General features: G+C 37.5%; 1 protein-coding gene across 1 annotated transcript in view; it reads left to right on the forward strand.

The window, feature by feature from the left end:
- Window positions 1-25,257, forward strand: part of Gpc6 (glypican 6) — a 1,014,181-nt gene that overhangs the window by 365,248 nt on the left and 623,676 nt on the right. The gene's annotated exons all lie outside the window — the stretch shown is intronic.

A 25,257-nucleotide genomic window follows, 5' to 3' on the forward strand; every position in this document is an offset into this window, starting at 1 on the left:
GACTGGAAGAGGCTTGTGGCCCTACTCAGGCTGGATTTCTGCCTCCCCAACCAAAGCAGTCTCAGGTCCCGCGAGATTGGACTGGAGCAGAAGCTGTGTTCTACTCACCAGAAGTCTCAAAATCGTGTGGCGGGTGTCGTGGGTAGCAGGCGGGTGTCAGCAGACCCTGTGCTCTAGCTACCCAGGTGCTGGTCAGACCCGAAGAGGCTGGTGGCCCTACTCAGGCCGGTTTTCTGCTTCCCTAACTAATGCAGTCTCAGGTCCCGCCAGTGCTGGTGATTTTATTTAGTAGCAAATGATGTCTGCTTGAGGCTTTGTTTCTTCTCCTTTATATTGTCACTCAATTTAAGCTCTTTTTATATATGTTTATATTTTAGGAAGCTGGTATAGTATAGTTATTCATATAGCTTAATGTTTTCACCTAAATATATTTATGAAGGATCTACAAAACACCCTCACAACAGATTTTCCTGCAGAAACCTCTCAACATTTGAGAAATTACAGAAAAATTACAGTCACATCTACAGTGACCCTTAAGATATTGGATTCTTTTTTAAATCTTACTAATGCCAGATATACTGTGTCTTAGTCAGGGTTTGTATTCTTGGACAAACATCATGACCAAGAAGCAAGTTAGGAAGAAAAGGGTTTATTCAGCTTACACTTCCACATTGCTGTTCATGACCAAGGAAGTCAGGACTAGAACTCAAACAGGTCAGGAAGCAGGAACTGATGAAGTGGCCATGAAGGGATGTTTCTTACTGGCTTGCTTCCCCTGCCTTGTTCAGCCTGCTCTCATATATAACCCAAGACAACCACCCCAGGGCTGGCACCGCCCACAATGGGCCTTTCCCCCTTGATCACTAATTGAGAAAATGCCCCACAGTTGGATCTCATGGAGGCATTTTCCCAACTGAAGCTCCTTTCTCTCTGATAACTCCAGCCTGTGTCAAGTTGACACACAAAACCAGCCTTACACACTGTTTAACAGCAACTTAACAGAAAACTTTTTCAGTATTGAAATCTTGATTTTCCATGGAACATTTTTCAGCTGCAAACTACTATTGCCTGCAGAAAATTTATTCTCTTCACTTAAGTTTTTGAAATCATCCTGAATGAGTGTAACTACATCACAGGGCTCTTCATTGTCCTCCTAGGAAGCCAGCATCTTAGCTGTTTCTGGCATATGGGGGCTCTTAAGTTTCTGTCAGCCACATAAGTAGCAGGGATCACCCTGAAAGAAGCTCAGCAGAAATCCATTATGCAGCGTCAGTCAGAAACTGAAAGTGCTTAGAAATGTCAATTTAGAATATGACGTTTTATTTTAGTGATAAAGTAATAATCGTTTGACATGTTTCAGATGTTGAAGTATTAGAAATTTTGTGCCTAATAAGGAAATTACTAATATGTTTAGTAGTTACTAAGTCCATTTCTCTCTATATATAAAACCACGAAATATGTCATTTCAAATTTAGTATTTGAATTTAATTGTTATTAATATTTCAATTAATTATTTGTTATCAATGCAAAATATTTTCGTTGTACTTCGGAGTTATAGAAGTTAAGTAGTGTGTGCGGCCACTTAGGTAGTAAATTATTCTGTAACAAAGAAAAGCAAAGTATGACTGATAGTAAAACCTTACAGTACTTAGCTTACTCGGCTAGCCTGTGCTCCATCTTAGGATGAGGCTGTGTCCTGAAATTAAAGATGTTAATATTCCATATGTACGAAATACATTTTGAAAATCTATTCCTGGGTTTATTTTCTTTAACATAAAAAAATACATTGAGAAAATGGTTTCAACTATTTTTCTATAAATGTAAGATTGATTCAATAAAGTTTTACTTGAGGAGTATTAAATTCATGAACATAACACTTGAAGGTATATATGCTTGATTTTATTAAGTTATGGAATTGATTGCTTAGCTACAGTAGTCAATGAGATAAGCCACTACCATTAGGAATACCAGGAATAGTTGTTTCTTATTTAATCATTAATCAATATTAGCTGTGAGATTATTTGAGGAACTCTTTGAAATTCATCCATTAACTATAATTACATATATTTGAATATTTGAGGCTGAGGGAGTTATGAAAAGATTAAGAGAAATGGGAGATAGAGGAACTTTGCCTTTACCATCATGCACCTTATACTTTTTTTTTCAATTAAATAGCAGCTAAGGCAGTGCAGATGTTGACAACAGTAGAGGCACTTTAAGAATTAGGTTCCTGTCTCTTTTCAATGAATGACTATCAAGCTTTATGAAAAACTATTCGCAAATAGCCATCCGTTCATAATGTCCCAGCCAGTATGCAATTTATCCTTAATGTCTTTTATTTAATGGCACCATTTTTTCTTCATAGCTTAGGAAACAAAGCTTAGCACTTGTGAGAATTAGGCTCATCTTAGTGCAACTTATTTAAATAAATGTGAATGTTTTATTACCAACCCTACTTTGTATTCTAGTAAATTCAACGCCAATATCCAAATTCAGTGAGTTCCATTAAGTCATTGACTAAGCTTCACTTATGGTAAAACAAGACAAAACAAACAATAACAGGCCTCTACCAGTCTCCTTTTAATATCTTTTGATATATCAGCATGCTTACAATAGTTTTAGATCACTCATGAGTCAGAAATAGCAAACTTTCCCCTTCATCTCTTTGAAATATAAAATGCAATACTCCCTGCTGAGAGCCCTGTAAACTGTGCCTGGATTACGTCCACCTTCTGCACAGCTTACCTCCTGGATGCACACACAGGACACTGAAAGGCTGTGTGAGTGGGTGACTAAAACCCTAGGGCTCTCCTTCATAGATTTGCTAAGTAAGGCATTTATCAGCATGGGAAACTGATGTCCAAAACTTAGGCTTTCCTTGTAGTTTATGATGTCTTCCTATTTGGCTCATTACATATTATATAGAAGTCTCGTGCCTTTTTATTCCCACAGGGAAAAGGTGTGTAGGATCACAAAATGAGAATTAGCAGTCAGTTTTGAAACCTCAGGTGTGTACCAACTACAGAAAGGGGTAGCATGGACAGAGTGGGTCTCTACGGTGAAGGCAGAGGCCGAGTGTATCCCATGTGAATGAGACAAATGATACCTTACTGATGACCTGTGTGAGAAAGCAAGCTCACAGCCTGAGCCCTAGGAGGCCCCATTACAGGTGAATGCTGGAGGTATTCAACCTGTCTTGGAATGTTTTGTTTCCTTGGCTCAGTACATATCCATTCTCTACAAGAAGCTACCTACAGTTAACCTCCTTGCTGTACTTCTGAGGTCTTCATAGTCTCAGTTGTTCTCCTTAAGGCAGTAGAAAAGAATAAGACAGAGTCCATGTCACTTTTTTTTATTAGATATTTACTTTATTTACATTTCAAATGTTATCCCCTTTCCTGGTATCCCCTCTGAAAACTCCTTATCCCCTCCCCCTTCCCCTTGCTCACCAACCCACCCATTCCTGCTTCCTGGCCTTGGCATTTCCCTACACTGGGGCATAGAACCTTCACAGGACCAAGAATCTCTCCTGCCATTAATGCCCAACAAGGACATCCAATGCTACATATGTAGCTGGAGCCACGAGTCCCACCATGTGTTTTCTTTGATTCATAGTTTAGTCCCTGGGAGCTCTGGGGATACTGGTTGTTTCATATTCTTGTTCCTCCTATAGGGCTGCAAACCCCTTCAGCACCTTGGGTCCTTTCTCTAGCTCCTCCAATGGGGATCCTGTGCTCAGTCCAATGGTAGGCTGGATCCCCATGTCCCTCTTCTTTAAAACAATAAAAAGTCATCTCCAAACATCTAAGTAGGACACTCAGCCTGAGAATGAAATCCTCCAACGTTAGTGAAGATTTTGAAATGCGCTGCAAATGACAATTGTTCTAAATGATCATCTAGTTCTTCATTTAAAAGCTAGTAATAGAAATAGTTCCTTAAATGATGATTACAGAGTATTTAGGGACTAAATTCTATAAATGTTCAAACCTTGTGAATAAATATTCCCTAAAATCACAGTATGGCATGTGAAAATGTTTGCTGATAGAATGAGAATTTAATATGTTTACTTAGAAACCTTTTCCTCGGGTTGATAAAAGCAGGATCACATAAATTCCCAGCACTACATTTTATTTTCAAATCTACCATTGCAAATTAAAAGCACTTTTATTCATATTTCAGCCAAAAAAGTAATGATTCGATTGATTAGAAAAAGTTGAAAGTGATATACAGAGAATGAAATATTAAGCATTAATAAGTTAAACTTTTATGCATTGTAGAAATACTCAACATACAAAAACAATGTTTTTTTAATAATATATTTTATAACGATCTTTCAGACACTGAATGGTCTTCTGAGGGTATTTAGTATCAACTTGAGTAGTGACAATTTTTTCTCAGATTAATAGAAAAAAATCTTCAAATTATATCCACTCAAAGCTACAAACTATATAAAGAAATAACATAAAGGGTATTTTAGAGATCTCACACCCATCCTTTCAGTAATCAACTGGAACCTTTACAGATTGGATCAGAATTCATCAGCTTACGTATCTCACACAGGTGAGAAGATGCAGATTTAATGTCATCATGTTCTGCAGGGTGTGCTGTGATTCCTCCATCCAGTTCTCATTATTATCATTTAAATGTCCATCAAGGACAAGCAGAGATGGCCCTGTGGTTTCTTCCAGACCTGAGCATCAGTCAGATTTGATGTAAAAATCAAGTCAATATTTTCCGTTAACTTTGATTGAATGAAGTATATTTGCAGAATATACTGGCGGTATAAAAGATGCCAGATGCCAGTCTTCTATACAAAGCTTTTAGTATTTTCCTCTTTGGAAATGCATCAGATACCTGAAATTATACATTCTTAGGTTTCAGATAAAAGTCTTTCTTAACATGCTTCAAGGAGACTGAGCCAAGGAAATGGAATGTGAATATACTGTTGATGTCTAGGATAGTTTCTCAAATGGAAACCTCTGGAATCTCTGCTATACTATAAAAAAATAATTCTAACTTATATCAATTCCTCATCCCAACTTTGTGGAATTTCAATATTTAGAGATTGCATTTTGCCTTTAATCCAATTTAGAATAACATTAACAAAAAGTATGAACTGACTATAAAGAAACATGTTAATTAATCTGAATGATTCAAAATATAACGTATTATGAAAAATACACAAGCACAAAAACTATAAACATTTGTCAACTTCCAGTAAAATACATGGCAGGGAAGATAACATAGTAGGTAAGTACAGATAGTACTTAAATTGACTTTGATTTTCAAAATGATTTCTTTGCTTCTTTCTTTCTTTTTATTGTTAGGGCTCAGGGGCACAGGCTTGTAAATTTAGCTCTTGGGAGGCAGAAATAGGGATATCCTGCTCATACTATGTCTAGCCAGCTTGGCAATGGCTAGCACCAGCTTTCAGGAGAGACCTTATCTCAACTAAGAAGAAAATAATTTTTACTTCTGACCTCTAATGCATGTATACAGGTGCACACATGCATCCTTCTTACCACACAAATGCACAGAAACACATGTGTAAACCAGTATAATTTATACTAAATAAAATAATTATCAAAGTTCTTAATCTTGCTCTACTTATATTTGGATTTTTACAATAAACTCTTTTTCTTACTTCCAATATAATTAGCAACAGCCATGAGGAATAATTAATACAATTATATTAATTGATTTTTTTTCTACCTGCATTCAATTATAAACACTTTGAATTGCTGTAAAATATGCGTGGGGCATAGTTAGAGAAATATCACCACTCAGAACCTGTTTGCAAGATTTTCTTTTTCTTATGAATTCTCTCTGTTTCCTACCCTGAATTTACTCTCCATTGTTGTTATATTTGTGTGTGTGTGTATGTACACATGCGCACACAGGGCTGTTGGGTTGATTCTTGCACATGTCACAGCACATGTGTAGAGCTTAGAGGACAACTTGCCTCAGTCCTTTCTCCCCTCCCACCCTGTGTGTCCTGGGGATCAATATTGGGCAGTGAACCTTGGAAGTAGAATCTTATTCACTGAGCCAGCTCACCAGTCCATGATTGACTTCTTCATGGCAGTTTCATTTAGTTGTATTTGAGACAGTGTCTCACAATGCAGTCTAGGCCAGTCTCCACCTCACAGTTCTCCTGCTTGAACCTGTCAGGTATGTGAACAGCAGGTCTCAGTGTCATGCCCAACTACTTCCTGGTTCTTGCAAACTTCAAATCTATGCATTTGGTTTTCACAATCTATACACCCCCCTTTTTTTTCTCCTTTCCTTCCTCTATTCTTTCTTCCTGCCTCTTTTTGTCTTTTCCCCATTCTTCTCCCAAACCAGTTTGGCATTATGGCTTACATATTTTGAAGTGTGATTGGAGGATAATTATGACCACATTAGAAAATTCAGGAAGGGTCCTATTGTAGCTCACAATACGTTTCCTTAAAATACAATTATCTAATTCAAAATTATGGAGCTTCAAGAGGTTGAAAATCTCAGAACTTTCATTGGGGCTAAGTGGAATATCCAGAAGTCTAGAAGAATAGTCCATTCAGCTAGAAGCTTATAAAACTAGAATTAATATTAACTCAAAGAAGATGTGACAAAAGAAGCCCCCCTAGAAGGACACCCCACACTTTATTCTTCGTGGGAAAATGCTGACTCAGAGTCACTGTTCCAATCCAACATTTCTGTAGGGACATTGGGAAGTTTAAGTTGGCACATGTGCGCATGGGTAGTAAATTAAAATGAAGAAAGCAGAAAAAGTAAAAATACACAAAGATGGAATTTGAGCATAAAAGGTAACTTGTGAGGATGGCTCAATAATAGGCTGCGCATGTGATCAGTGTGTGAATACACATGTTGCTTCAAATCACAAAGTGAAAATGAAAGGGGAGTGTGTGCCTGTCTGTGCTCATATGTGTGTGTATGTGTGCTCATGTGTGCTCATGTGTGTGTGTGTGTGTGCTCATATGTGCTACACATACATATGCTTAGTAATGAAGAACAGGCACACTACTTAATTGGTGGTATAATATTATACATGGCTATTGCTTTATTTACCACATGTTTGTGTTACCTACTTAGATCTATAACTCCAATTTGTTCCCTTATCTTTCCCCATAACGTTAATTTATATAAATAATATGCTTGGTGAAATTTATTGTACTTGGTGAAAATACACATTTTTTCCTATTTCTATTTCAGGACTTTTCCTATTGTGAACTATCTGTATACACAGTCATGCTCTTCTTCCTGTACGAGCTGTGAAAGACAGATTCATCCACACATATGTAGGAAAACATATGTGTAAATGATGTTGCTCTAAGTAGTAACATGTCTACTGTTGCTGGCAAGTGACAATTATTTCCTTACCAAACACTCTTTTTCCATCTCAGGGGGTTTTCACAGTCACCTTTTCCTTTCTATATCCATTCCTAACTGTCTCTGTCCTCACAAGCTGAATAAATCTATCATTTAATCAGCATCTGATAAGCCTACATAATATACTCCAGAAGGGAGTTCTCCAGAAGGAGGCATCAGCACACACCTGCTTGTTTTGAACCAGTTTATAAAAATCTCTCTCAAAAAGTAAAGGGACAAAAGTCTACTGCTGTCAACTCCACAAAGTAAACAAAAATTTGGGACAAAGATGTGACGCAAAATTGTCCTATGAGACGTGTCACCTCTGGGTGAGGTAAAATCACTTCAGTCTGTTTTATAGGGAGCTTTGGAATACACAGCCTATACATCCTTTTACGATTGCTAGGTCTCTCACACTGCAGGAAAATGCTGCTCTTGTAGAAAGAGGGTATTGTTTCCAATCCTGTCTGGAGAGCTTAAAAGCCAGGTAAAGAACAGTAGGTTTAGGGTGTTCTACAACCACCCTGCTTAGCACCTCAACGCTGCACAAGATGGACCCAAGCCTCATCAGCTGTTAAAATGAGGCCCTCATGCCTGTAGCAGCTCCTATTTAATTTTTTGTAATGAAGACTGGTATTGTTGTTTTGACATATGTAGAATCCTTCATTCTGAGGGAGTGATACATAATTCATTATGCCTCTGAGCTTAAGGTTTCAGACCTTGATGTGAATTATAGTTCCTCATTATCTTTTTTTTTTTTTTTTTCCATTTTGCAATCTGGGCTGGGTCCTTTATTTCTTTTCTTTTCTTTTTTTTTTTTTTTTTTTTTTTTTTTTTTTTTTTTTTGTACATTTGGCCATGAATTCCTATGGACCTTTGGCTTACTATTTCTTCTGGTCATTCTCCTTTACCCGCTTAAGGAAGCTGTCTCTGCTCTTAGAGTGCTCGAAGTGTTTAATCTGTTCACTGATCCTCTTAGCCAGAATCTTTCCCTTAACTTGCTTGTTTACAATGATGCCCAAGACATTCTGGGTGACATTGTAGACTATTCCAGTTTTGCCATGATAAAACACATATGGGGTGTTCCTTTGTGAATAGAATTCATTCTCTTGATGTCTACAATATCGCTCTTCTTGTAAATTCACCTGTTTGTGACCAAAGGAACAACTCCATGTTTCCTGAAATAGAGAATATATATGGAATGTCTCTCCTCTTTTCCTTTGTATTGGTCCTTTTGGTGAGTTACCGGAAGATGACTGCAGTGGCCAAAAAGGCATCATTATCTTATGAATGCCAGGGTTCAACAAATATCTCAAATGCCTTTCTACAAAGCACGTGATGCTAAAGCCAACATTGTCTTCAACTATTTCATCTGCAGGAGACTTTGGTTGTTTCTGGTTTTCTAAGACCAACCACGTCATTTGTGTGCAATGGAGAAGGAAAGGTTAAGACTACATGGGGTATATTGTTGACTATCACATTAATCTGCACTAGCAGTTAGAGCCTAAAGAATAATGACATTCATTTTTTTTGCTCAGCCCTTAAGTTTAACATTTATGCACAGGTCAAATATAAAACAATTTGCACCTACAATGATTGGAAAAACAAATGAAATTATTATAAATCCATGCCAAGTAGAGAATGTTTTACAAAGTTCACATATAATAAATCATAATTAAAGACATTGAGAAATCAGCTTGCATGAATAGCTTGCAAAATATACAGATGCCAGAAACATTTCTGCATACAAACACAGAAGGGAGTGTTCACTGCTGTGTTATTCTGTCAAAAGTATAATGTACTCAAGTACCGAAAAAGAGTTAGCTTTAATCTGTTCCAATTTAATAGAAAATGAGGAAGCTATAAAGATAACGTATGTCCCATTAAAAGTGGAAAACTCCACAACATTCTTAGAACTCCTTGATGGCTTAAAATTTGGGGGAGTGCCATTTTCAAGACATCCCTAGGTCTACCAATTTTATGGAGCAGGAAAAGAAAATCTCCCTTTTTAGCAGCCAACTGCATAATGTCAGACAGATGTGCTTATGTCCATGATTATAGGATTTGATTTAATTCAGAACAAAAGTATTTGCGCCTTATCTTGGCATGAGAGTTAGCTTTTCAATGATGATAGAACACAATTTAAGCATTACACTCAACTACCCATGAACAGTCGAACAAATAGAATGAGTAATTAGCTAGTGATTTATACAATTTCTGCTTTTGACATACTCTTGAAAAGAAAGTTATCCTTTCTTCTTTGAGTTATTTCCAACATTTCCTATATTTACAATGTTATACATTACAAATTCTCCCCAGTTATCTTCTAAATAAGTTAAATTTGGTTCATTTTTCTTTATAGTAGACTAGACACACATAGAACTATCTCTGGTTTCTCTATCTTTTTGCATAAATTTGAAACAGATATGAACATATAAACCAAGAATTAAGAATAGGATTGGTTCTATATTTTTTTTAGCCACAGTACAGAGATTCACATTTTAATGTAATAACAGTGGGTGTGAAAAGGTTAAGATAGAAGTAATGAGAGCTGGAGAGATGGCATAGCAGTTAAGAAGGGAGTGATCAACTCCGTTGCCAGCACCTGAGTAACAAAGCTGTAAAAACCTATAACTCCAGCTCCAGAAATTCTGATGTTGTCTTCTGGCCACCTATACGTGTGGCATTTATTACCACAAACACTTGCACGTGGAATTAAATTTTAAAAATTAAGTCTAAATTAATACAGAAAGATATAAAGATTTTTATGTAGTCATGTGTTAACACTATTGGTTCTAAAATAACATCCTAGAACAACATGGATTCACATTCTCAAGCCCATTTTAGACAGCAGAGATGGATCAGTGGGTAACTCAGGTGGAAAAGCAAGCCTGACGACCTGAGTGTGTGTCCTTAGAACACAAACAAAATCCAGACACCTTGACCCAGATCTATAATCTCAGCACTCAGATAGCAAAACAGGTGATGAAGAAAGAAATCCCCTGAAAGAATAGCCTGGGATTGACCCTCTGTCCTTAGTGTGTAGTCCATGGCAGATGAGTGTTTTCATATGTGAACACGTATGCACTCACTGCATACAAATATTGACGTGCACATGAACATGTGTGTGCACGTACACACACACACACACACACACACACACACACACACACACAGGCATACACATGCATACACAAACACACTCCAAAAAGAAATAAAATATAATTGTTAAACTTGATGAAATAAATTTTCTCTCTAAAGAGAACACTCATTTTTTTCTCCTGTTTGAAAGTTACTATTTTCATTTCCTGTATGTTTTCTTTATGCATTATTTTCAGATTATGTCCATACAGCTGTCAACACAAACAATCTCTGTATTTGACTGAAGTATACTCTCCCAACAAATATCATCCTGTGCATCCGCACAGCCCATGAGGATATGAGAACAGAAATGGAGAGAAAATTTTTAGAGATGTCTGTAGTGGTTTGACAGGATAATTTCATATCTACAAAACTCGTAATTTAAATGCTGTTAAATCCTCTGTCCTTTCTGACCATTGTAATTTTTATTGTATTTTACAAGTAAAACACTAGTTTGTGAATGGGTGGAAGAAAAATATGAAAAGCACAAGAGTGGATTCAAGGCAGCTCTCATGTGAAGAGAAGGAGATAAAAGTATTTGGGAGACAGTTGTGCTGCCTCCTGATCAAACAGTGATCAGAGAGTTGTTTGCAAAAGACCAGAAATAAACTTACTATGACAGCATGCCTTGTCTACACGTAATTAGTTGTGGGAATTCCCTGGAGAAATTTTATTTAACATGGACTGTGGCAAATATCTGAATGCCTATGTGTCCCAATGGCTCTTTGTATGCATAGTAAGAATAAATTATTCCATTCTGTATTTACTTTTTGGTACTTATAATCTTGCAAAAGTGACAAATTACAGGTTTTAACCTCAACTAAATATGAATTGGGCAAAAATGTAACTAGTTTTGTTGACCTTAGTAGAATGATATAGGAAGATGCCATAATGTCTCATTACAGAACCCCTCTAAAAATCTAAAATAAATTTGTATAGTTAACTGTTAAAACTTGTTAATAAATGTATAAGCATAAAACAAAGATTTTGCACATGAATTCTTCTCTCAATTTTCTTTAAGTTCCTGTTTACCTTAAAAATTGAAATTGGGCAATATAAAAATTTATTGGGAAAGCGTTTGATAAAATAGTTTTCTATTTCAGATGTTTAAACCAACTTTTTATATAAAAGTAATTAGTAATTAGTTTGACTATCTTGAGTTTGTCAACCTTAGTTAATATGAGTTTACACCAACTCTTTTAAACACTAGGGCCTCTCCTGCTCTTGTAGAATAGTATGTCATCAAGTCCTTCACACCATTTTCCATGATTAGCAATTACTTGAATTCAGTACCTTTACTGTCGTGTTCAGTCTTTAAATTTGTTACAGAATCGAATTAGGTAGCCATCACAGTCGATTTTCCCTTTGTTTGATTCAAACTTTCATGTTTTAGAAGCAAACTTTGTAATTATTTGAACTACCTGAACTCAATGCGTCCGGATAAGCCATATTTTAATTAAACATTCAGAGTTTTACAGTCATCTGCAATTGTTCTGTAGGGAATAAGCTTGTAGAGAAATGGTCTTCCAGCATTCTGACATTTCCCAAGCTCATCCCCTCCTTCTGTACTTCACAGGCACTGAAGAGCATGCTTCCCACTCATTATATTCAGACTTCAAATAGTTATGAAAAACATGCATGGCTCTTCTTGCTGAGGAAGACATTAGTAAATGACTTTTGGTAAAGAGTTTCAGACAGTGTTTCAACCTCTTAGGAGCTGAAGTAGATGAATCAGGGAGGGAGCCATCAGGGAAAGATCTCTGTAAGTATTGCAGTCTGAGGGTTTGCAAATGCTTTCACTGGGGAAGAAAGCAAATCTACTATCTTGCAGTAAGTATCCTTCTTATGTGTCTGGCCCTTAGGAATTCCAGCTCATCATCCTGTAAGACAGAAGAGCATTGAAGTTGTTCAGTTAACCCTGCTTGCTGTGTTAGCCTGCTTATCCTTGATCTCCCCTTAGAGTAGCATTATTGAAGCCTACTTTGGCACCTGACTTTTGCTGCCTTCCTTAGGCACAAATCTTACAAGACAAGAGATTAGGGCCAGTAATTTAGTCATCAAAGGAAAACAATGCACAGCATACAAAAGAGGAGTCAGGGATTTGGGAAACAGTACGTAATGCCACTAGAGTCCATATCCAATTAATTTTAATGTTTGCTGTTGTATTTTAATGTTAGACAGAAATATTCCCCAAAAGTTACCTTAAATAGTTATCATCAAGCAAAACGTTCATGTTTTAGTAGCAAGCTTTGTAATTTTTGAAGATGTGAGAGAGCACCACAAAACCCCTTCAAGAACAAGTCTCCAATTACTTATGGTTTTATGAGCTAGATGACATTTAGTGGACATGCCTAGTGCGTACAAAACATCCTATTTTAGGGCATAATGCTCAGTGAGCACAGGAGTGTTGGGGTTTTTTTGTTTTGTTTTGTTTGGTTTGGTTTCTTTGTGAATTTTCTGTTTTGTCTTCAGTCTTTCACCAAAAGACATTTCAATACACCAGCATATCTTCCTTATGCCCGGGACATGTTAGCGGCTCTTCTGGCAATAATCTCCTGCATGAGAATCACATTTGCTTTCATCAGACCCCCAGGAAAAACAGAAAAACCCTGGAATGTCTCTGATGACATTGCATTCAGTTTATTACATTTTCTTGTCTTGCCCTTTAGGGAATTGTAGCAAAGATGGCTTTAGACTTTTTATCAGCACCTGGGGGTTAGCTGTTATTGTGAGATCCTTATTGAAGATTTTGTTGTTGTTCTTAAGTAGCATGAAATTACTCCTTTTTATTAGAGTCAAATTCCCGATATGTACATGAATTTCTTTTTACAAATTCTGGTGTCATCAGTCTGTTGGGAGATATTCAATGGCAGGCACCTTAACTAATGTCTTGATATAACAATGGCAATTATTTATTATGAGTTCAAGGTATTGTTGTGATCTTCCATATCACAAAGCTTGAAGCTTTGGTGTAAAATGCTTTTCTTTGATGGAATGGAGTCCTACAGGATTTCTTCTTGTCAGGCTTTGCGCATGGCTGACACCATGGCTGGTGATCTTCAAAGAGCTGTTTCCAGGTTGTATATCCACCCAACCACCCAAGCTCTGCAGTAGTACAGGAGTGGGGAGTTTAAATTCAGAGCTTCCTGATTCCTGTTTACATCATTACAAGCATTTTAGTAAGGGCACTATGCCCATTGTCTGTCAATGTGCACCGAGGACAGGTAGGAAAATGAAGAGGGCATGCTATCTTATGACCAAGAAGATCATTCCCATTGTTATTTTCAGTTTATTGCTTTTTCTAGCAGAATAAGCACCCCATCGAACAAGAGAGGTTCTAATGTAGTCACACCGAGTTACTGTAGTGATGGAGCCTGACCTTCATCCAATATACAGTGTCTGGATAGGGGAAACTTAATTACTCTTTTAAAATACTGTTCACATCCTAACATCTTAACCTTCCCAAGACTTAATAACCTTCTCTGTACAGCTGATCTGTCTTCTGTCTAACTCCAGACATTACTTCCAGATAGAGATTGAGAACATCTGGCTAACGCCCTCTTAGTAATAACCTTCCATATTCCCTTGCTTTTAAAGTAGAATTAGACACCATTATTCTTTGAAATGACATTTTTATATTGAAGTTCCTTTAGCTCCATGACTCTTGAATGTACATGTCTTCTATGGCTATTAAGCATTCTTCTCTCCAGAGAGTTTCCTAATTCTAAAAACATTTTTTTTTTCTGCTGAATTTCTGCTGTCAATTACTTTGTTTGTGCAGCTGAGTATAATTTGCTCTGGAAAGAAAACAGGAAATTCAGAAACAAATTTGGGTACTTAGGTGTTCCATCTATGGGAACAAATGCACTGCCTATTTTCAAAATTTCCTTGGGGGTTCATTCAGATGTAAATAATGTTGCCAAAGTGTCTGTTAGTTTCCGTTCTTTTTGATGGTGATGTTTACATAATTAACAGAGAAAATATTAAAATAGACTAATACTTTGCTGGTTAAAAAATCAGGTTTCCATTGCAAAGTGTTATGATATTTTTGAAGTTGTTAACAGAAAATACTAAAAATAAGAGCCTAGGATAATAAAATAACGTAATAGAAAGCACATTCAGAGATGTAGAATAAACAAGGTCCATCAAGTATGCAAGTGACATAGCGGGTTTTCTCTTGCCTATAAATTACCAAGGAATAGAAATGTTCCTTGTTTGGTTTTTATTTGAAAGACCTCTGCTCAGAACTAGCATGTTCTAAAAAAGTCCAAAGATCAAAGAGTTTTGGTTAAGGATTTTCTTTTTGTGAATTACTCCATTGAACATCATCAACACATCAAGTAACTAAAACTCACTAAAAACTGACTTTAACATACTCAATGGAAAAAGTGTCTTTTATTTTATTTTTAACAAAATAAAATATAGTAGATAAAAAATATATTAAAAAAGATACATATAAAAGATAAACCAAAATCCATCACCATCACATAAAGGTTGGACAAGGGATGGGCTTTGGTGAGGGATTTTTCTTAAAAATGAATTTCCCCCTTTAATATAATTATTATGTTAAGTAAAATTTCACCTGTAAATAACTTATTTTAGTATACTCAAATAATACAGACTATATGTAGAATGTTTTTAGTGGTATTCACAGAGAGTTACTATTAAATAAAGTACATATAGCCATGATTTATAAGACTAACAGCATTGGGGGAATTTAAATGATACATTATCAACATAATATAGAACATAAAAAGTTGAGAAATCAATTTATTTTCTACTTATAGACTGCCAAATCTATAAGTAACCATACTTTCTAAGATATGGCATGGCTTGTAGTGATTTTAAAATATGTGACTGGAGACCAACATTTCTGTGTGGAGTTCTGGAACCCAGTATTTCTGTGTGGAGTCCTATGTGCAGGTAGGGACCGCACACTGCTTCATCTATTCAGAATCTTCCTGTCTGTAAGCAGCTACACATCTGCATTCCAAGGCCTTATTGTTCTTGCTGTTTGTTTCAATTTGGTTTTGACTTTTGTAAACTAATACTGTATTTAAAACCTTCTGGAGGAAGCAACTGATCAATATCAGAACATTTACTTACCAATACTAAATTAATATTGTGAAACTTTCTGAAGAGTCAGTCATGGTGCTGTTCACATATAGCCCCTAGCTTTGAAATATAGCAATCAATTTCACTCAAAATGATGCAACAGGAATCAGGTCAGTTGCAACCAAGTATGCACATCATAGACTGTAAGGGGAAGCACTGTAAGGGGGTACTGGGGAGATGATTCAGGGGGTAAGGACACTTGCTGCTTTTAACTAGGACCAGAGTTAAGTTACAGCAACCACATGGTGGCTCACTACTGCCTGTAACTCCAGCACTGGGGATCCAATGGACTTTTCTCAACACAGTGGGTTTTAACACGCATGTAATTCACATGTATTCATGCAAGCTCACACACGTCCACAAGGAAAAAGAAGAATAGTATATATCTCAGTATCAATGAAAATTATTTAGTAAAACATCATAACTTTTTCTGCTTATGAATTGTCCACTTGTTTTGCATCTGTCCCTACTTTTTATTTTAATTACCTTCAGTTGGTAGTATCCTTGGCTCTTCCCTAGAAGACTGAGACAATCCCCCTTAAGGAGACTGAAATATATTATTAGGCAGAGATGACACTAAAGCCAAGAAAAATCATATTTCAAAGCCTTATGTAAAACAGGACTGATGTTCAGTGTCTATGTGTTCTTTCTTTGAGAATATTCAAGAACTTGGAACACCTCAGCTTGCCAGGAAAGACTGAGAGTCATATTGCAGTGTAAAATGATCAAGCATATATGTGTATCTGAGCTTTGTAGTAACTTCTGTTTTTCTCATGTATATTCGGGACATTCTTGAAGACCCTTCACTTGTTTGTGCTGCTATTCTTAAGTGTGGGTACTTTACTCCAGGTTTTGATACTTACTTTATTAAGTGACCGTGTCATGAATAGCCAGTATTGCTCACTGCATCTCCTCTAATTCCTCCATGAACCCGCTGGACCCTATAGGGAAATATGCTCCAGTATGGGATCATAGAACCCATCAAAAATTTCCTTTAAGGTTCTATAGGAAGGGTAAATGTTAGCCAAAAATGTGTAATATGTTTATTTTGGTTTGTCTCTAGTACTCTGATGACGATGATGCAATTTATATTTTCTGACAAAAATGTGTCTTCCATATAAGCATCTCAAAGCATTGGTACAGTCCTGGTCATAATGTGGATTCCAGATATGTTTTCATCTGCAGAAATTGGCAGTGTACCTCACCATAAATAGATTTTTAAGATTTACCTTTCTATTTAAAGAAGTATCAAATTCATCCTTTGGCCATAATGTAGTCAAATTATATATTCACTTTAAAAGAAGAGGTAATAAAAATCATATGCACTTGTATGTCCGTCTGTCTTTTAAATATATCCTGACATTTCAATGCATGCATATATGTCACTCTTTGGCTAAAGAGAATTTAAAGCAGAACTAGAGACTAACTCAGTGTGAAAACTATAAGGATATAATTTATGCAAGATAAATAATTCAGACTTGATATATTTTTTTAAAAAAACACTAGAAATTAAAAGCATAACTACAAATGTAGCTCTAGAAACTGGGAAATAAAAGAAGGAAATGTACTTAAGGTGAGGATTAAACAAATAGGAACGAGCAAGATGGACTTCCTATGACTGTCCAGAAAGATCTGTTTTCTCAAAATGTATTTATAAAATAGTTCAGTCATTGACATAACCAAGAAAGAGTAAAGAGTGGAAGTACAGATAACAATGTCAGCCACACCAACAAAAATATTGATAAGCATGACTATACTTAAACAGCAATTAAAGATGCCTCTATTCAACAATATAGGCCTTGGCTATGAAATCAGAGTCTAAAGACCTGTGTATGAACTTCATCAGCTCAGGATATATTTTTACATGCACTTATTTACAGTTTCATATGACTGCTAGCAACTTGGATGCCTTCTGTAATTAGTTTAAGAAGGATTTGTGGTTTTGTGTTTATAGCTGTTAACTGATTGATACTATTAGGTGCAATCTCACAAAGCTAGAAGTATTTCTGAGATGTATGCATGACCTGTTATCCTAGGGTTTCCTATCTAAAGGTAATGTCTCAGGAGAGCATCATTACCAGCTCCTGGGAGAGTACGAGAAACCAAGACCTTGGTACCAACTCCGTCCCTGCATTTATATTCACGCTCATTTAAGTTTGAGAAACACTGCTCTTCATATGTGGTTCTCGCACATACATACGTACTTTGTGGACACACCTAAGTCCAGAAAAAGACCTGTATTGGAACATAGACAGAAGTCGTCTAGTTTGCCTGTGGGTTACTGGCAGTTATTAGTGGTCATAGCTGATGTCTACATTTTTATTTCCAGGTCCTCTGCCTCTTCTTATTTACAGAATTAAAAACAAAAAGTGGTGCAAAGAGGTGTAAAGTGGCAAAGAAACTCTATTCGGAAGCAGAGCATCAGTGCAGATCAGAAGTGCTGCCTGAGAAAGCATCCAAGGCTCCCTGGGCTGTCCCTTGGTGTCTTGTTTTGTGAGGATCAAGAGAAGCTGCTCACGTAGGTTTAGGCCTGAAATTGAACCTGGAGGACGTTGCTGTAACTCTGCAACTCAGTCTAGACTGGGGCTCCTAGTGTGTCTCCAGATGGGTTTGCACAGAAATGAGCATCAGGGGGTAGCAACTACCCTGTTTTAAGTGAGGTTTGAGTACAGCTTCTCAGGGATAGGGCTCCAGGTTGCTAGTGCTGGCTAGGAAGGGAGTGAGTGTGCCAAGGCCAAGCACAGTGCAGGCCAAGGGTACTGGGGTTTCCTTGAGCTTGTGGGACCCACTGCACATAAAATCTAGGTGAACCTCAAGCTGAAAGCACACTTACTTGGCTTATCAAAACAGATTCCTCTTTTAAAAAAATCTTATTTATATGTAAATAATTTTGAAACTAAGTAAGTGCCTAGGAGTAGAAATAAAGTGCATTTGAAGGCCCGTGGATGTAATTACAATATTATGGAAATTACTTCACAGTGGGTAACCTTCACCATTGAATTTTTTTTTAAGAGGGAGGAAAAGTCATATGGAATGAATGTCTGTGTAAAATCTCATCATCTGTTCAGCATATGCTGAATACTTTCAGGAATTGCTTTTATAACCTGATGCGGCCTTAGAGTCATTTATGAAAAACCGCCATTATTATTAAAAGCCACAATCCTGTTGACTTTTAGAGTAGTTGATTAAAGTAAACTGAGAAGGAACGAATCCTTAAAATTTGTAGTTTGTTCATATCTGTTTCTCCTAGATCCATACAAGGGGGAAAATGTGAGGAATTTGCAGATTAATGAAATAAAGCAAGTCTCTAGCACTAATTAAAATGAGAATGGCTGAGCAGATGGGCTTAGCACAGCTGGATGTGTGAGGCTGAAGCTCTGCCCATGCGGTTAGGGAGGCAGCTCCGTTGGGAGAGGGCACACCTGCTTACTCTCTAAGCAGCAAACTATTATTAACTGTAGCTTTTAGTTTTGGCTATTTTGGCTGTTGTAGCACCCCCTCATCTTTGAATAATCACTGTATAACCAGCTTTTAGGACCTCAATTGTATCATAACTCTATGTGTTTCTCTCTGCATAATAGTGTTCACTTAACATTTTGTTCTCGCTCTTGGCCATATAAAATCTATAATCATTTCAATGATTTATTATTTAAGTCAATTTTTCTGTAGAAAAGCATAAACCAGCGTACACACTCCTCAGTTCTAAGCTTTGACTAGAGATTACATCATCTTTAAATTTTGACCGTATTATTCATTTTTAAGACTTCCCGTGGTCCTTTCAGCAAAATCTTGCTGGCATATGCAATACTGTCTGCGTTTGGTGGATGATTATGGGACGCTCATATAGCTGTCTCTTGTGAGGCTATGCCAGTGCCTGGCAAATACAGAAGTGGATGCTCACAGTCATCTATAGGATGGAACACATGGCCCCCAATGGAGGAGTTAGAGAAAGTACCCAAGGAGCTGAAGGGGTCTGCAACCCTATAGGTGGAACAACAATATGAACTAATCAGTACCCCCAGAGCTGGTGTCTCTAGCTGCATATGTAGCAGAAGTTGGCCATCATTGGGAAGAGAGGTCCCTTGTTCTTGCAAACTTTATATGCCCCAGTACAGGGGAACGCCAGGGCGGATAAATGGGAGTGAGTGGGTAGGGGAGCAGGGGGGGCGGGGCGGGGAGGGTATAGAGGACTTTTGGGATAGCATTTGAAATGTAAATGAAGAAAATATCTAATAAAAAAATAATGAGCAGCCCCATCACACACACACATACACACACACACACACACAAAGGACTTCCCATGGATCCTGTTTAGGGCTTTTTATTTTTATTGAAATACCAATGACAATCATTAGTTTGCATTTTGGCATGTGGGGGCATTTTGCTTGTGAGGCTGCAGTAGCAAAGTACTATCAGCTGAGAAAACAGAGATGTGTCCTGTCTCTCTCCTAAGAACTAGAGTGGGTGGAGGACCCCAAGGTTGAGTGTGTTTCCTGCTGTGGGCTTTCCTGATGAGCCAAGCTTGGAAGATGCATCCCTAGTGTTCTTTACCCCTCCCTCTACCTGGTTATCCTTCCTCAGCTATCTTGCCTTTAAAAGAAATAGAATAGTGCTCATATTGGATTAACTAATGGACCCCTTGCCAATGATATCATTTCAACTGCCTACACACACAAAAATATCTGTAGTTGACCTCACATCCACAGCCATAGGAGATCAGTAATTCAACAGCTAATTTCTAAATAATTTTAGTTTTTTAGATTATAATATTAGGATATCATATTCCTCTATCCTTTCATCTCTCTAACACCCTCCCCACACCTATATACCCCCTCTTTCAAATTTGTGGACTCTTTCCTTTCATTGTTCTGGAGGTCTTGTCCCTAAAAAGAGAACTATAGGTAACAAGGGAAGGCTGAAAATGGGAGAAATAGACTTTGCCAGGGACTGGCACACCAACTGGTTATCCAGTGTGCAATTTTTGAGTGAAAAATAAGCTCCATGGCCTTCTTTAGTATTTGACCTCACTTAGCTATTGGTAGCAAGCTTGGGAATTACTTGCTTAAGAAAAGAATGTTTTCCTTTAAAAATAAAAAAAAGGACAAAAACCCACTTGTATACTTTATCTCCTAAGTACCCTTTATTGTCTGTAACGGTTGACACGGAAAAAGCCAAGCTTTTCTTCTGAGCACCAAGAACCCACTAATCAGTGTCTTTCATTTTAGGTTCAATCTTTCTTCTTCTTCTTTTTTTTTATTAGATATTTTCTTTATTTACATTTCAGATGTTATCCCCTTTCCTGGTCTCCCCTGGAAAACCCATCTGCCCCTACCCCTGTTCACCAGCCCACCTACTGTTTCTAGCATTCCCTTACACTGGGGCATAGAGTCTTCATAGGACCAAGGGCCTCTCCTCCCATTGATGCCCAACAAGGCCATCCTCTGCTACATATGCAGCTGGAGCCATGAGTTCCACCATGTGTATTCTTTGGTTGGTGGTTTAGTCCCTGGGAGCTCTGGGGGCACTGGTTGGTTCATAATGTTGTTCCTCCTATGGTGCTACAAACCCTTCAGCTTTTTGGGTCCTTTCTCTAGGTCCTCCATTGGGGACCCTATCCTCAGTCCAATGGTTGGCTGAGAGCATCCACCTCTGTATTTCTCACTCACTGGTAGAGCTTTTTAGGAGACAGCTAAATCAGGCTTCTGTAAGCAAGCACTTGTTGGCATCTACAATAGCGCCTGGGTTTGGTGACTATGGGAAGGATCCCTAGGTGGGGCAATCTCTGGATGGTCTTTCCTTCAGACTCTGCTCTACACTTTGTTTCTGTAACTCTTTCTACGGGTATTTTGTTCCCCTTTCTAAAAGGGACCAAAATTTCCACACTTTGGTCTTATTCTTCTTGAGCTTCAAGTGGTCTGTGAATTGTATCTTGGGTATGTGCTACATTTACACAGTGGAGTACTACTCAGCTATTAAAAGCAATGAATTCATGAAATTCTTAGGCAAATGGATGGAACTAGAAAATATCATCCTGAGTGAGGTAACCCAATCACAAAAGAACACACATAGTATACACTCACTGATAAGGCTCAATCTTTCTTAACAGGGGGTTTCTAATTGGCTGCTAACTGCCTATGTACTCTGGTGTCCTCATCCTTTTGGAATCTCCTTACTTTAAGGATTTCCTGGCCTAAGAACTAACTGATAAGGAGATACTGAAAAAACATGACAATGTATGGTTTCAAGTCAGTTCATGAAGCCTGTGGGTTACATGTTGTTAGCCACATTCTCGTGGACCAATCCACAAAAGGAAAGTTGTTGGATGCAGGAGACTCCCCAGCAACAATGAAGCCCAGTGGTTAATTGGGTAATCTGTGAGACCCTGAATCTTGCTTGACAAGGGTACATGCTCAGACGCACATCTTTACTGGATAAAGCTTTAGGCTGGTAAGTAACTCAGAGCCAGGATGTTCAACCACAGAATTAGTAACCAATGGAGACTGGCACCTGAATGCTGCCCTCAGTCATTGTGTTGGTTTTATTAGCTATGTAGCCCTGATGACTAAGGTACATCTTCATCACTCTCACAAGTCTTCTCCAGCCCGATCCCCTCTGCTCCTAAGGTTGCTATGACAAAGCTCATGACCCATAGAATGGAGAGCCAGTGCCTTAGAAACACAGAAGCAGCAAGAGAAAAAGAAAATGCAGTTGGCTATGAAAATCCTGGCTATCAAGTACCATACATAACAAAGACATAATCTGTCTTTGCTAAGGACTCACATCATCTTCCATAAGGTGTAAAAAGAGAGCTCATTGGCTGTATAGGTGATACACATTCATGATTAAATCCTGCAGGTAAAAATATTATCATTATTCTTATGACAAAAAATGTTGAAAGTTTTAAAACATTATTTTATGATGAGGGCATTTGATTTGCTTTGTTACTCCTTTCTCTGCAAATCAGTAATGATGTTAAAGGCTTTACCAGTGTTTCTGGCCATCTTGAACACAGATTTCTCTACTGGTTTTCCCACGTTGAAATATTAAGTGCCTATACTAAATTTAGGTGGTTAACGGAGTGATACACTTCTCGTATGAAGATATATAGCTTTGAAAGGAAAGTTTTCACTAATGTTCTTTTCGGGTTATTGTTCAAAGGAAGTGAGATATACATGTATATATATTTCTTTTGATGAAATCAACATTTTGTGGTTAGGCTAGTTAATCATGCAGTTATTGTTGAGTTCTTCCTTTCATACCTTTGCTTTACAGAGGAGGCTGTAAATTATATTCCCAGTACAATTGAGAAATTATATCCCTGCCACGATTTCAAAGACATCAATTTCTTAACAGAAACCTGACTTCAATTTAGGATTTAGTTTTCCAATGATTAATGGACTGGTTTAAGGATAATCTGGTAGATAAAGATTGAGCACCTCCTTTCCCTAACACTCTGCTATATTTCTCTGCTCTTGTATTTGGTTGATCTTTTGGACTACTATCCAGGATTTATTTACACAGAATTGTCTGTCCTTGGTGCATCCCTTTAAAGGTACGATCACTCATCGGTCAGTAGTTTATCTTGATTCCATAGAATGATGAAAATCCATCCTATAGAGACGTTACATTTTCGTAAGTGAGAATGATTTTATCCCATTCTCCAAAAAGTTTGCCTTTGTTGTACTCAGCAACCGAGAGCGCCAAAGTTAGTTACATCTCTATGAAACCTCATATTTTAAAAAGTACTACTGGGGCACTAACAGGTAAAATGGAATAAGCAGTAAGGTCATTACACACGCGATGGCTTGTCTTCATGTTGTTCTTAGATTGTGAAGATAGTCAACCGCTCTGAAGTACGTCTCCCATTTCGTATAAGCAGGATTTGAAAAGTAAAATCAAGATGCAAGTACAAGAGTACTTGTCAAGTCATGCCTGTGCTTCATGCTGTTAATAGTATAGCAGAATGGAGCTATTGTAAGCACAGGACAAACATATAAACAAACCAAACACAATAAATAAAAATCCCAAAGAAACAAAAGAAAAAGACGTTTTTAGAAAAGAAAAGCATTGCTTCTTAATCCCTTTCTCATCTGAAAATGAAAGAATATGCAAAGCATCCACTTCCTAGAAGTGGAAACTGCTCCTCTCTGTCCAGGGAGGACTTCTTAGCTTTCTCTTGACCCAGTTTCATCATGATCACCTGTCACAACTGAGCACAGAAGGCCTGAAGGCATTGCCCTTTATGTAGAATCTACATCCTAGTTATAACAGGCCTATGACAGGTCTAGTTTGTTTCTAAGATTAGAACTTCATAAAAATATGTTTTAGTAGATGCCCCTGAAATATGATTAGTAAAGAAAATTGTATTCATTTCATTTTAGCTCTTTCCATAATCAACCCAATCAGTAAAGATTTTGGTCAATGGAAAACAGAGAAATTTTTAAAAGCCTATACTAGTTATAATTTCTTTGCTTTACTCTCCCAAAAGACTTAATGTTTTGTGTTAAGCAACTGTATTTGTATTTATAGAGAGAGAGCCAAGACTCATGTCACAGGAGTGACAAGTACACCCTGATGCTAAAACAAGACCTTCTTATGTGTGTGTATTCTATTAATGGAAAACAGTAGTGGACAGTGTGTATTTTCCTGCTTCACCAAGCACTCTGTGACTGCTGACTCTTTCATGGGCCATATAATATATTTACATGTAATATATTTATGTCTGGACCTCCCTGTCCAGTCTTTGGGGGTATGGCCATTCCTCTCCTCTCAGGGTGTGCAATAGCTCTTTGTCAGCTTCAGTTCACACCCATAAAATTGGCTTCGCATTTCCACCTTGTTTGACACTCCCTGCCCTATAACCTCCCTAATACAAAACAGATGGGAAACAGTTCACCGAAACAATTTTGAAACATGCCAAACTTGTCCACATCTTAAAAGGCAGTTCATAAAATCCAATCTAAAGTCTTAGCCTCCTTTCCCTGGGGTATGTCACAAGAATGTCATGATCGTTCAAAGTTCACTTGCACAAAATTGTGAAAATCAGGATTGTTCTTCCTCCTTTTGACCTCCTCCCTGTCTCCCTCCACCTCCTACTCCCTGTCTCCCTCTGCCTCCTGATTTCTGTGTCCTAAACCTGCTTCAATGTCTTTGGAATACTCTGGCCTCCATCCTCTTGCCTCTCACCTCTTTGGGGATGGCCACTGGCATGCGTGCTGTTTGCCAGTGTTCTTCTGTCACAGCAAAGTCCCCCTTGCCTGAGTTAGTTCTGTGTAACTACCTTGGTATTCCCAGTCATCAGGGGTCACCTTCCTCTGATATAATTACCCTGAAAACAGCTTTAGATTTCAACCTTTTCTGAACTAAACTCCAAAACAACAACAGCAAAAAGTGTTCATCTGCTTACTCAGTTTCATACTTAGCAAAATGTTCCCCAGATAGACAGATTCCAGAAATTATACTTTCTGTCAGGTAGAGGAACATCTTGTTTGCAAAATGAAACTGGAACAGAAATTTTATTTATATGATACTGCTTCATTGAATGATTTATGCTTAATTGAGTATTGAGAAGTCTTTTTTGCTTAATTTTCAAAGGCTAGATTTTGATCATATCCTCTAACTCTGTCTCTCTAT

This window comes from Mus caroli, chromosome 14 (genome assembly GCF_900094665.2).
Source record: "Mus caroli chromosome 14, CAROLI_EIJ_v1.1, whole genome shotgun sequence".
NCBI lineage: Eukaryota > Metazoa > Chordata > Mammalia > Rodentia > Muridae > Mus > Mus caroli.